The sequence below is a fragment of the Triturus cristatus genome, chromosome 3_1 (genome assembly GCF_964204655.1).
Source record: "Triturus cristatus chromosome 3_1, aTriCri1.1, whole genome shotgun sequence".
NCBI classification, from domain to species: Eukaryota; Metazoa; Chordata; class Amphibia; order Caudata; family Salamandridae; genus Triturus; species Triturus cristatus.
In genome coordinates this window covers 1,079,349,979-1,079,365,214 of record NC_140583.1, presented here as the reverse complement: position 1 = coordinate 1,079,365,214, position 15,236 = coordinate 1,079,349,979, and positions in this window count along the sequence as shown.

Below are 15,236 nucleotides of genomic sequence, written 5' to 3'. Positions count from 1 at the left end.
TCCAAGTCATTAAATCTCGGAGCTAGACTGCGCAAGCGCAGCCTTCGCAGCCGAGACCTAAAAATGGATCCATGAAAGGAATCATTAGTTCTGGGTCCTTTGGGGAAGTGCAAGCCTTAGCTCACTCGCTGTCACAGTAGAACTCTTCCTCAGGAGTAGAATGGAACCACATTCAAGTTCTGAGTTCTGATTCGAGATAGTGACTCGTCGGTGTGGCCTGCGATAGATTATTATCAAAACATTTGTTTTCTAAGGATCCGCCATTACTATCCTGCCTTTTGATCCTGAACATAAGTTTTTCTTTTCAGAAAAGAAGGCATTTTGCACTCAAAATAGAATAACCAAAATGCCTCAAAGTGCAGGAAAATGTATCTCTTTGCTTCTTTTCGACAAGGCAGCTGAGACTTCATCTATCTGCAGAGTTCCCTCCACCGAGGCCAAGAGTCCATACCAATTGGAAGTTGTGTGAGTACAAAAGTTGTTTGCTTCAATAAGTGACAAGCTAAATGCTGGTGAATGTTATTCGCACTGCACGATTCCATTTACATTATTATCGTTTTAATGGATTCCGCCTGTCTCTTCCATTACATCTCGATGCATTATTTGTTCTTAAGTCTCTCCTCAGCACGGGGGAGGAGGGTGACAGCTGCATTAGGGATTAAAGGGTTGTCATTAATCTCCTACCTGTACAGAGTGCATTGTGAGTTTCAAGCCCACTTCTGTTTACGTCTTTTGCGCAGTTAATCATTGAAGCTCCTGGCTCTACGTGCTTGACTGTGATCACTCTTTACCATCGAGCCTATTCATTATGGAAGAGAAACGGAAGTCAACCTATCCTAAATGTCTCATTGGGAGTACTCTGCTCTACTTCCATGCTGGGTTCAAATTGTGCCCTGTGTGAGTAGGACAGCCTGCTCTTTACTCATAATGATGATAATAATTACCCTGGGCCTCATTTATGAGAAGTGGTGCATCGCTGCATGAAAGCAGCGATGCACCACTTCTCAGTGCGCCCTCCTTGCGACACCAATGATGCGTCATATTTACAGTATGACGCATCATGTCGCAAGGAATGACAGATACGTCAGTACTAATGTAGTATCAGTCGGCGCAGAAAGTGGCACATTGCTGGAGTTGTGTCGGAAAAGCTGACGCAACTCCAGCAATGTTCCTTTCACATGGGGCTTGCCCCATGTGAAAGGGCCTGCGTCACCCTTACACCTGCCATGAGCCAGGCGTAAGGTTTTGACGCCTTGGCGGCATAGAAGTGTCGTAGTGAAATCTCATAGATTTCCCTGCAACACTTCTACGGGGCTTTGTTACAACAGAACGCCCACCCTGCATGCATAATACCTGACGCAAGTATAATTTAGCGCAGGGCTTTACAAGGTGACGCATCTGCCTAGATGCGCCACCTTGTAAATATATCGCAACGTGGCACATGTTTTACTCCGCTGCAGGGGCACAAAAAGTGACGCAACGGCGGCGCAAAAGAGGTGCAAGGGCTCATGAATAAGCCCCCCTGTATGTTAATCAAAGCAGAGGGTATGTGGTCTAATGGCTAGAGCAGTCGACCTAAAATGCTGGGGAACCGGTTTCGAGTTTCGGCAGGGACGCTCAACATACTGTGATCCTGGGCAAATCACTTAACCTTCCCGTGCTTAAAAAATGAATGTGTCCGCCTGTAACTCAACTGGCGCTCATATGAAGCGCTTTGATACCTTTGGGTCGAGTTTGCACTACATAAAACAAAAAAACAAGTAACTCACTTTCAATAACTGGACCTTTCTAACTTGTGGTATTATTATTCGTTCGTAGCTTCTGTATATTGTTGACACCTTGTCATATGAACTAGACATTTTTAGTTAAAAAAAAGTATTGAGTGCATTGTCCCACAATTCATTATCAACAACTATTGGGTCTTTCACAGTTTTCCCCATCTTTCTTCTTTCCTATTGAAGTTTGTATCATCTGTTTGTATATTTCATAGTTCAAAGGTTTCTGACTAAATGCAGCTTTCAATAGGACAAATTATCGACTCCGAATGCATTGATATCAACTTAACTTTTTACATACTTCTGTGGAGGAGAAACACTATACAACCCTTTATTTCTAGTGGGGTCTGGAGATCTCTTGATAGATATATGAACTTAGCCTTACAAGGCCTGGTGGCGCAATATCCCTTTGTGTCTTTTCCTTAACTTACCCTTCCTATTATAGCAGGGGTCTCGATCTCTCTCTCTCTCTCTCTCTTGTTTGCTTTATTTTTACTTCTCTTTCTCTTCCTCGATACTTTCTTCTCTCTTTTTTTCTTCCTTTCTCTCTTTATCTTGCTGATTGATTTATACAAGTGATACAACTGATTCGCTCAAATTGCTTCTTTATTGCTTTTTCAACCGTATTAATTGATATGTCAGTGATATATATGACATTGATTATATCTATACTGATGAATGCTTATTTATCTATCTATTTATTTATTGTGTAACTCTCTTTTTGGTTGTATTGCTTATTATAGTATTTTAAGTGTTTATATTTCTTCTCTCAAACTAATAAAGATATTAGAACAACCGTAACTTTTTACATAACACAGCTCCTCACATTTTATTTGATTGTCACTTCTTAAACTTATTTCTCAATGGTTGGAGCACATCAGAATTCAGTAGTCTCACAGAGGTGGCTTGCAAGCACATACATAGATTTGGAGCAGAACACACCAGTATCAGTCTGTGCTGTAATAGACCATCTCCCAGGAGTATAGCCATGAGCCGCTGGACCATAAAGTCTTGGATCCACTAGCATGTCTGGATCTTGGGCTTTAACAATCCTTCTTCTCTTTCTGCCGCAAATGCATTGAGGATCTTGTAGATGCATGCTTCACAGTTCATCTCCTACAGCACAATAGGAGATTTAAAAAAACACATTTTCATGGGCTGTGAACATAGAGTAGGTGGATCTCTTGCGGATCCTTTGTGGTGGATCCCTTGGGAACCAAAGAGGATTTTACAAGGAAGTCTGTCAGTCTCTTAAGGAAACTGGTGACATACAGCCTAACTTCCAAACCCGACACAGAACACCCGAGCAGTTTAATTAAAATCTTAACAATAATTAAACTTACAGGCATGGTACACAACTCTTGCTAATTAAAGCACATTTTTTGTTCTTCTATGATTTTCATTTGCAATAAAAGTGTGAAAATAAACGATGCGTGGGAGGCGAAGATATCAAGGGCGGCTCTCTACTCAATCCCTCTATTGTGTGAAGAGTTTTTTAGTAATTAGACGGTGGTATTTTCATGCAGATGGAGAGCACCGACATGGGAGACTTCAGGCTTGAAATCCATCCTGAACAAATATTATATTAACTTTCAGACCTCTTCTCTCTGAGCACAAAGGTTGTGTCTTGCAATCAGTGTCACGATAGGAGCATGAATATTAAACCATTATTATTTTCAAAAATTAAATAAAAAAATACAAAATGAACTCATTTCTTTCACACGTAATTATTTTAAGCTATTCTGTTGACAGATGCTGATAACATAAAGGAATGGAGAAAGATGCATATGCCATTTGAAATGTGATTGAAAACGCAAAAAGCAGGACTATAGTAAGGTACTGATAGGGCAGTGATAAAAAAATCATATTTGAAAAGATCAGCGATTTGAAGATGTTTTCTTTATTTTTCATATCAATAATTTCAATAAATGTTCTTTTTTTACATATTTTTTTATATTTCTTTATTGGCATTTTACATATTACATCCACTATTTTTATATACATTTATACATTACTATGTATTACATCGTACTCCTGCACTTCCTCGTTTCACCTTTTGAAACAATAAATCAATGTAGTTTATTACCTCTTATGTCAAACTGTGTTATATATCAACGGATAGCAGTTGCACCTCCACGCTGGCAGGTGTCCCTCATTGCACACAGCTAGTAATGATCAATTTCATTCAATTATACTCAAATATTCCAAAGTACTGCAAAGTTGCAATCAAAGTTTCTTTTTAATGTATGCTGCAGATTATGTAATATATGGCACAAGAGAGGCGTCTCATTTCACATTTATATAGGGCATTGAAAGAAGATTTGACAGTTACACCCCTACCAGTCCAGGCTTGGTGGAAGGAGGTTTTGGGGAAGCCCTTGTCTGGAAAGGATTGGATTAAAGTCAATGAAAATGTCAAATCGATAAATTCAAATGTACGGTTTAAACTGATCCAGTATAACTTCATACACCAAACATTCCTCACCCCAAAAACGCTAAGTACTGATCCTTTTAATGTTTTTATACTTGTATTGTTTTATCTATTGTTTTTATGGATGGCTGATTTCCTCCGAATAAATTTGTTATTGATTGATTGATAAAAAGTAGGATCTTCCCAATTCAATCAATAGATGTCCACGTTGTAGAACTACAGGAACAGACGTTTTGCATATGATATGGACTTGTCCAATAATATCTCCCTTTTGGACTGAAATACTAGATAAAGTAAAGCAGGCTACAGGGTGGAACGTACCCAAAGAAATACGTGAAGTGCTGTTGGGTCTCCTTCCTACCCCCAAAAAAAAAAAAATGAGTAGGAAATTCGTAATGTTAGGGCTTGTGTTAGCTAAAAGACCATTGGCGATGCAGCGCGCGCAAGGTAGATTGTTTTATTTATTAAATACTTACCTTACTCCTGTCCGTCGTATGCCGGATTCCACTACCCCTCACCCTGCCCCTCCCCTGCACCGCCCTACCGCCCAGCAGCACTTTCTCGGTGAGACGCCACTGTAAAAGACGTATTGCTATATCATGGATGAGACCAACCCCCCTTCAGATTAAGATGTGGCTGAAGGATATAGGTGAATGGGCAGAGGCAGAAGCAATACAAATGAAGAGGGTTAGGCGAGACGATAAGCTTGAGGACGACCTGCAGGCATTGGCGACTATATTAATGGATATAAAGGACCTGTAACAGCCGGCAACAACACCGTCCGTGAGCGATCCCCCTTAATATGGATTCAGGCACAATCAGACTAACTAGACACCAGGTAGACATAAAAGATATTGATGAGGAATAGACAGATGAAGAAATCAGAAAAGAAGGTGACGCTGAATACGGGAGGATGGGGGTGTTCTAATAGGTATGGGAATCTTATGGTATCCTTTGTTATATACAGGTTTTTGAATCACGCACTCCTAATGTTCAAATTACTCAGTGTGTTTACTTGTTGTTATGTTCGTGGGCGTGTCCAAATGATTGCAGTAGCACCTCCCTGCTTGCAGGTGTCCCTCAATGCGCACAGCTAGTAATGATCAATTTCATTCAATTATACTCAAGTATTCCAAAATACTCCAAAGTTGCAATCAACGTTTCTTTTTAATGTATTATGCAGTGGTTTCTGCTCATTAGTTTCATGAGATCATTGCATTGTTAAAGTAAATCAATTAATGGCTATCCAAGCTGTTGTAACACATTAATGTTAGCCCCAATGCATTTCGGGCAGTGAATACTGCCCTTCTTCAGGGGGTACATTCCTAGAGGAGGAAGAGAGACGAAATGAGACGACCAAGTTCCTGCATATAATAAATTACTGAATTAATTTTTATGAAAGCAAACGGGTGTGCAAACAGTCCAAGCCAAGATGGTTGGTGCGGTGAAAAATACGTGTGGAAGCTGCCGAGTGAATTTTCGTAAACGCAAACGGGTGTGCAAACAGTCCAAGCCACAATGGCTAGTGAGGTGAAAAAATGCATGTTAAAGCAGCCAAGTGAATGATCGTAAGAAAGGGTGTACAAATGGTCTGGTGAAAACCTACATTTCAAACGTGGTAAATAAAAACGGTGAAAAAAATATGTGCTAAAATCATTAATGGGTGAACCCAGCGGGTGCTCGACTAACCGGAAATCATATTGTGAAGGTAGTGAATAGACCAAAGAATACGACATGCTGCAGATTTTGCTTAAGTGCAATGGACAATAGAAGACAACAAAACGTGCCCATAGGAAGATTGAATCTGCTGTATGTAGGAAAGCTATAGACCGATACAATCTGTTACATTTCAACAGCTTTCACCAACATGCCCTCAAACTACATTTGCCGTACTCTCAAATGCTTAGGATTAAGCGTATTGTGTCCGATCAGGAACTGCTCTCAGAAACTTTATCCAAGAAATGCGCATGAGTGGGCGCCCGCGCATGTGCAGTTTTAACCGCGAACGAGATGAAGAGAGGAGGATGCCAGCGGGGACGCCACAGATGCCGCAGATAAGGTAAGATGCTTTAAAGTTATTATTTAAAACTTTAGCAATTGTTAACAATAGGGCGGGTGGGATGCGGGGGCAGGTCAACACCGCTCCGCCGCGGAGTGTGCGGGTTTTGCCTGCTCCGCATCCTCTGCGGAACTCGGAGTAGGTAAAACTCTGTACACTCTGCAGGCAGAGCGCAGTTCTCTGCCCACCCTTACTCATTATACACCTCTAAAAGGTGGTCAACCAACAGAGGCACAAATGTCCTATGAAAGTCTGCTGGCAAGCTTTTGGCGGGTTTCAATCTCTGAATAGCACCCAATATTTCCACTCTGGTGACTGGGTCGTCAAGCCCGTCCCTAATCTCTCCTTCCAGACACTGCAGGCCCACCCTCGACAGAAACTCTTGCACCATCTCCTGAGGAGCAGACGCCTCAGAGGGGTATACCTTTTCCATGTGTGCTGTTAAAACCTCTAGGATCGGCATCCGTCATCTGTACTATAGAGGGTGATGGTTTCTTACTTCTTATCAGCTTAGCAAATAAAGCCCCTGATTTATCTTCTTCCATGTGGAGCAATTAGTCTGTATGCCACTCGGTTATGTTTCCCCAGAGTTTGAAGGGACTCCATCAGGTCCTTACGGGTATTACTCCATTCCAATATGTGTTGTGGGTGTGTATGGAGGAGTGGTTCTAGTCTCTGTAATTTCTTTTCCTGGGATGCCACATCTCTTTCCAGTTGCTGTCTCGCCCCATATGAGGTTTTTATGCATACTCCCCTCACCACCACCTTCATTGCCTCCCACACTGCCGCCCTTCTGGATGTTGTCCCCAATTCTCCTTAAAATAATTGGTAAGTTCCTCCTCAATTGTTTTTGCAAATGGTCAATCTGACAGTGCCTCAACCTGTAGTCACCATGTAGGTACCACTGTTCCTGGATGCCTGAAACCCAATGTAAGAAGTCCCGTGGAATGTTCCAAAATATATCTAGGTAGATATGATATGTCATGAACTTCAGAAATCAACTTGTCACACAGGAAACACTGATCCAGTCAACTAAATGTATTTGTTGTGGGCATGTCACAAGATAAGGCTCTCACATCTGGCTTCCTTGTTCTCCAAATATCCGTCAATCCCATTCATATCAAAGTGTCTTTTAGTGTTCCCATTGATGTTCTGTCTGCGGGGTTCACTATCCAGTTCCCCATCTAATACACAATTAACGTCTCCCATCAAAATTACCCCTGCTCCGAACTAAGGAGACGCTCCAGCAACCATAGCAGGAAACAAATCCAGGCAGGAAGAGTTTGGAGCGTATACATTAACAAGACAAATCTCTCGTCCAACTTGCTATGCAGGGCAATATAGCATCCCTCCCAATCTACTACATGATGGAGGTGCTGAAATGGGACTACTGGAGCAATCCAAATAAGGGCTACTAGAACAAACCCAGAATATGATGAAGCATAAATCTGCCACCTCCATTTGCGTCTTATACGTGGTATCGTATCTCCCCAAACATGCGTTTCCTGCAAAAATGCTACAGAAATCTTATACCTTTTTAAATAATAAAACACCTGTCTCCATTTACTGAACATTGCCAATCTACCCACGCGTCCTTCACGCCGGCTATATGGGATAAGTGTAGTAAACAATTCCCCATCATATTACCACTATAATATCAATCCCACACAAAACGTATCTGATTGCCTAAGCAGTAATTCTTTTTTCGGCATCCTGTTCATAACACATTATTTTGGGAAGCAGTAGGAGGCTTCGGTAGTTCCTGTGTGGTGGCCTACAATTCCAAGGAGAGGTCAGCCAACTGCAGTGTTCCATTCGGGCATGTCCGGATTCAACCCGTACTATCCACCTTTGTCCGCTATGCCGTTGTAAAGGGTCTACTCTGTGTCCTCGTTCGGTTGGATATTTTGGGATATTTTTGAGTGTTCGAATCTCTGCCCCGATGTGCACTGTGTCCCCCCAGAGCATCCAACCATTTAGATGCCTCTGTCACAGAGAAGAAAAACAGTGCTTTCCCATTATGTTCAATTCTTAGTTTGGCTGGAAATAGCAAGCTATATTTCATCCCTTGTTTGCGTAGTCGTCTTTTCACTGCCACGAATGTTTGCCTTTGATCTTACACACGTTGGGTGTAGTCCAGGAAAATAGCAATGTGATGGTCCTTGTAGGATTGCGCTTCCCTTTAATGAGTGGCTTGTAGTATCACATCCCGGTCATGATAATTGAAAAAACGTGCAATAGTGGCCAGTGGCTGTGCCCCGGGCCACGGGTAAGGAACCAATGCTCTATGTGCCCTTTTAATATTGAAAAATGTTGACAGTCTCTTGGGAGCCAGGACCTTGATAATCCAATCCTCCAAGAACAGTTCTGCAGAGGGCCCTTCCGCTCGCTCCAGAACGCCCACAAATCGCCGGTCATTTCTCCTTGGTCGTCCCTCTTGATCTTCGGCTCTATCATCAAGTACAGACACACGTTTGGAAAAATCCGAGACAGTTTCCTTCAATAGCTTAACTTCTGCCTGTAGGGCCTCGACATTTTGCTCATTTGCAGTGACCCTGCTTGCTACTTTTTGTAGGTCATATCTTAGTAGGTTGATGTTGATGGCCACTGGATCAATTTTATTGAGCATGTCGATCCTCGTAGACTGTATCGCTGCCATAATGTCCGCCAATGATGAACGGAGACCACTGAGTCTATGACCTCTTCTCCTTGCCTCTCTGCATCCACTGTTTGTTGCACCGACTCTGACGGACATGACTGCACATAGTTGGGAATTTTATTTGACTGTATCCGTGTGCCTTCGCCCTTCACTATATTGGCACGCTGGGATATGCGTAGGCCCGAACCCTGAGAAGGCCACAGTTCGAGGACCACTTTCACCTCTTTCAGTCCAGAAGGCCCCTTGGATGTGTCCCCCCTTGTTATAGGTGCGTGCTGCAGATCCTCATCCGGCACTTACTGGTATCATTAATGGTTCCACTATGACAATCTCTGCGTATGAGCCTACAGTGCTCTTGGCCAACAAAATCCGACCATGGGAGCCTTTGTCCTGGACGGTATAAGTATCACTTCACTCGTCTCAAGGATCACTCACCGCAAGCCTCCTTTCCTTCCAGTTTCAATGTTCTCCGCCCGTGTTCATATTCCGTATGCTCCATTCAGGCAGCATTTCTGCGTGTTCTCCTTTCCCTAGTGAACTCTGCTTGCAGCTCTCAAGGTAATTTCCAGCGGCCTCGGAGGCTGATTGCGTTGGTCTCTTCTCCCCCTCACTTGGCTATCAGTCTCCTCGTCTCTTGAGACAGGGCTCAGCCAGTCCCGAATTCTCGTGCCAGTCTCTGCCTGCTCCTTCAGGTGTGCGGGGGACTCTTTTTCAGATGTTTACTCAGCCCTTTGGGTCTCCTCATTTCCCCCCACGGCCGTTGTGACAACTCTCCCGGTTCTGAGTGAGCCCCCTGTACAGACTTTTATTAATTCTACGCAGGCTCCAGCTGGACGGTGCTCACATGGACAGGCTTGCATTATGGAGCTGTGCTTCTCCTCACCAAGACAAGCACCAAGTGTGTCTGGGCTCCAACAATGTGTTGCAGTGCCCAATCCCTTCGCAGGGCCCGACTCGCCCTAGGCCCACCTCTAAGTTCCTTTCCTGCTTAAGTTTACTTTATTCTTGGGGGCTCACACTGTTCCAGTTCTCCTCCACATCTCCCGGCTCCCATACCTCTCAGAGATGTAAACAGCGATGCTCTTCTCTGTATGGCAGCCCCTCGTGGAGCCACTCCGTGCTGCCCGTAGAGATTGCCATCCGGTTCCCCCCACTACCTCGGCTCCTCTGCATATCTCTACCTTCTCCGCCACTCATTCCACCTCCGACACACCACCCGGATCGAAGCAGCCAGGCCCGGTATTATTTTGTTGTGTCGCGGGCCCCAGGGTCTCAGTGGCTCAGCTTCCAACAATACCAAGATGGCGCCAGGTTACAGGCACGATACTCAGGAGCCAGCCTCTATTATCGGCTCACGTTCAGTTTTCCTCCCTGATTAGCTTCCTCCGAATAATCATCCAAAGATAGGACATCGTTTTGGGGGTAGGTGTCGTTTCTACACCCTAGGATTCTATCGGATCTCCCTTTTGCCAGCGGAAGTGTGGAGAATTACGTCCATGCGGCCATCTTGGCCGGTCACACCCCCTGTCAGAGCTGTATCTGAAACTTGCATATGACTGCACAGGAGCAGAATGATGCTAAGTACCAATGCCTCTCTCAGAACTCCCCGCTAGGTATTAGTACTCCATTGCAGGTAAGTTCCAAGGGGGGAAAAGGGGTTGGGACATGAAGAGACAGCTCCAAAACTCTGCCAAGTCTGCTTAGTCTTCTATCATTCTTCTTCTTTTGGCTAAAACATTTATGCAAATCACAAACTATCCTTTTACTATACTTACTGTATTTAAAACTATAGATAACTTATCTTACCAGGTTGGCGTTTTGGGCTTGCTACTCTTCTTACTTCTCTTGTGTGTAATACTACACTAAGTGATGTCTTCACACTGTTCTCTTTCTTTTTCTTTTACAGGTTTTCTCTCTGTTCCTGATTCTGCACTGCAGAGGGGGAAAAAATCAAGGTGAGTATTTCTCTACTTATGTATGGTATATGTGGTTCTATGCGTCTCTCTCCCTTTCCACTCACGAGATGAGAACTGGTGAAGCCTTGTATGGAAGTCACTGGATGATTGATTCTTTTGTCTGCCTAATTCTGCAGAGTACTGGTGAAGTGCTTCTCCGTTCTTCCAACTGTCTTTTTATTTATATGAATGAACTGAGGAATGAAGTCCTTTTTCTTTTTACCTTTTTTTTTTATTGAGATAAATAGGCACTAACAGTTTGTAATGCGCCTGCTTACTCTAATAGAGTTTTAGTATTGCACGCGTTTCATTTGCACAAGATACGCGTTTAAAATAATCTCTCCTCAACTTCGGAACAGGATAAATGCGCTGCAATTATTATGTCTCAAGTTATTCTTCTAACACTATTTATTTGCGCAAGCCTGTCTTCCTTCCTGATCGCGCAATTGCTGAGGTTACAGTTTTTACGCTGCACGAAGAAGTGCAGGCGTTTGGATTTAATTATTTCGGTTTATTTCCTTTGAAGAAAATATCAACGGAAGCCTCCGTCTGACGAGTTCAAAGGTCTTTGGATTCACGCCCTTAATGTCGACTCGACAATGGGCTTTCACTTTGTACCGGCATTCAAGGTTCAGTGTGGGTTTAACCTCGAATGCTCCTTCAGGAATTACTCCTGTCAAGTGCAGCGTTCGAAAGAATGAAAACGCTCGCACTTGACTCACGAAGTCAGATAAATGAAATACTGTTAGCCAAATGAATGGCTAATGAAACTACTGTTTCTTATTTACCTTGGCTCTTTTTTTTGTGTCGCAAACAACCTTTAAATTGTCAAATTTAATCGGAATAATTTCTCTCAGGATTATTCTTAGACTGATAATTTATTCAAGCTAACATGGTTCTTGAAGTGTATGTTGACCGACGAATTCTAACCCCGAGATACCGCTTCTACCCTGACTATCTTCCACGACGTCTTGAAAGCAGGTGTTCTTCTTGCAATTTCTTCAGTGAAGTGCACCGAGGAATGTTGAAGAACATTCCTCAGGCAGTTGATACTAAAAACACTAGACTGCTTAACAGCGGTATGCTGTTGCAGTATCGGAATATTGGCAGCCATGTTGGAATTTCTGCGATGCCAGCAATTGCTCCAGCTGAAAAGGTCACTTGCTCTCAAATGGGTTTGTAAAGTGAAAATAGTAGCCACTGTGGAGGTAGAGGGAGGAAACCTCCCATGATTCCTGACACCCCCCCCAATAAATGTTCTTTTAGAACCAAATTTTCATTAGTAGAACTATGATAAAACAAAACACTTCCAATGGAAAATTTGTTTATGTATTTTACTTATGTGAAAGTAAATAAAAACACTTGAACTTTTCTATCATAAATGCTTGTGAAAATATGCACCAAACGTACATCAATATATTACATGAAAGTGTATGTGCAAATGTGTTGTGATGACAGTAACCATGATTATGTGTTAATGTTTCTCTGTTATTTCTGCTGGAAACACTGGGTAGTTCTCCAAGTAGGACAATAGACAATGGGCTCGATTCACAAAGGCAATCTGAGACAAAAGTCAAACTTTACTACCTTTGTTATTCACAGAGGTCATTTATGAGTCGCATCTTTACATCCGCAGTTAGAGAATCTCCGGCTTGCACCACACTCTCCGCTCCTGGGCCAAATGAAGAGTAATCAATGGGCTGGAATGCAAATTTTTACGGAAAGGAAAATTAGGAACTTGTGATAAATGGTAGAGGAGGTCATGAAAATCAGTTTGGGCAGTGAAAAGGGTGTGGCCGGACACTACATCATATCCCACACAAGTTTGCTCCTTTGCATCCTAGTACATTCATTCCACAATTTGCACTCCCCTCAGTGCTGATTGTAGTGTCAAAACTACTGTCAACACTAAGGGGAGCGCAACGCTCTCTACTCTACATTCAATACTGGGGGGAGCTCAAATTGTGGACTTATGTACTATGATGTAACGGAGCAAACTTGTCTGGATTATTATGTAGTGCCCAGCCACATCCTTTTTCCTGCCCACACTGAAGGAGCAACCTTTTCTGGGATATGATTTTTGCCTCAGTGAACATGACAATTAGATGTGCTGACAGTGAGTCTGATTCACAGATGTAACTTCCACTTTTGAGTAAGTTTACATTATTGAGTACGTTTCCTACTTTTCAGTATTCATAAACTGTACTTTTGTAGTAACTTACATTTTTGTGGTAAGTCCAGCACTACACATTGCCAACCAGTGCTCCTGCAAAACCCTCCTGTGGAAAATAATTGAGGTAGGGACTTAAAATAAAACATCACAGGAAATAATGTTAAATTAAATCATTTAAAATTGTTAAAAATGTAAATAAATATAAATAGATATTGAAATATATATTGAAAAAAGTACATATTTAATCAAATATTTTTCTCCTCCGTGCTCTGGTAACGGCCACCGCTTCTCCTAAACAGAGGGTGCGTCGTCGAACGCGGACCACCACAGCAAGGTCCGATAATATTTACAAATGCCTCGGGAACCAAGGAATGACGACGCTGTGTTCTGGCTGAATTACATTTATTTTTAGTCAGCTGGTATTTAATAAAATATTGTTACATTACTTCTGACATTCTAAATAGGTTATAAAATATTTCATAATTAAATAATAAATATACACTACAATAACTATTTGGTAAACATTAATTTATATTTATTTACATTACATCTCATCTGCCTGGTGACTAGAATCTATGCATGGAGTAATGAACTCTGCTAGAAGTTATGCTAGACTCTCTGTTGAAGGACAAACCCAATTACTATGGAAGGGGGTACTAGGAGTGACCCTGGAAATAGAAAAAGTTATCCAGAACGAGACATCATAGAACTGAGGCTTGTTGTCTGAGGAATCTGTGCGAAGAGACAAAGGAACCATCTCAGCCTTACAAGGAACTGTGATGAGCCCACTCTGTCAATAACATTCTCAATTTGTCTCCCCGGTTAACCCCAACAGGATTTTGAGCTTGTTTGGTCCTTCTCCTTGGCCTTTGAGTGTTCAGTGATGTTGTATTCTTTCTAACCCTACAAACTCTATCCAAATCCACCCAATGCTTGTGAAGATATTTGAATTTAGAGCCCCGCCTTGTGTGGGACTTTGTGCACCTGCACATGAACACTGTTTTAGGAAAGAGAACACAAAATCTTTGTGTGCCACGTGTGCCACAGAAATCCTGTTGTGAAATCCCCATAAAAGATGTTCAATTGATTGAGACAAACCCTTTAATAAAGCCAGTGGGCAGTGGCTTATTGCTTGGAAAAAACCCTCTGTCAAAGTTTGTAAGCAGGGGTTGGTTTATTGTAGAAACACTTTGTCAAAGCCAATAGGCTGATGCCTGTTTAATATATAGATACTCTTTTACATCACTTTTTTTCCCTTGCTTATGTATAAAATGTATTGTGACTTGTTGAGTTGTGGGTAGAATTAATACTTTTTTCTTGCTAAAGTAAAATTAATGAGTTGACTGGTAGCGTTTTAGTTTCTAGACCATACTAACTCCCTGAATCACCCTTGAACTGCTTTGCCTAGATATTAGAGAGTCATAGTGTAAGTAGTGTATGTGATGCTCAGGTTAGGATCCAAAAGAATGGTGACCACTGGACGCCAGCCACAAAAGGCGCAAATTAGGTTCAGTAACCCCTGACTGTCTTAGGATTGGAGTTGGAATAGTAGTTGTGATGCCTCCAAGTGAATGCACTTTCTGCAATATGTGTGGGACTGCAGTGAGAATAGTAAATATGACCCTACACCCTCCATATAAGGGCTTTTTAGAATGTGGTTTAGACTGGAGTTAAAAGAGTAATTTTAACTCTTCCCAACATATGCAATTTCTCAAAAGTTTGTGGGATTGCAGTTAGAATAGTGACACCAATATATGTATTTAACTAATAGACTGGAGATAAAATTTTGAACACTACTGCTGTCTCTCCCTTCGCAGAACATACACCACACAGGCAGGCAGGGATCTCTAAATAGTGTAGGTGATTCTCTGCTGAGGGCAGAGTCTATGGCCATCTTCATCCTGGCAGACTTTCAGACCGCCTAACATGGTCTAAATGGCCCAGTTAGTCAGTTTACAAAGGTGATTAGAGACAGTAATATTTGTCTGATAATGGATCTAAGAGATTTGATATGAGAACCAGGAATTGAGCAATACTGGAGAGTGATAGAGCGCCACGTTATTCAGAAAATTGTAGGGGTGCAATGTTAGTCCGCACCCACATAGTAATTAAAATTGTATCAAAGTGTGACTTAGAAATGGATCACTCAAATCTGCTTATAATAGCATGATCAGACATGTAACC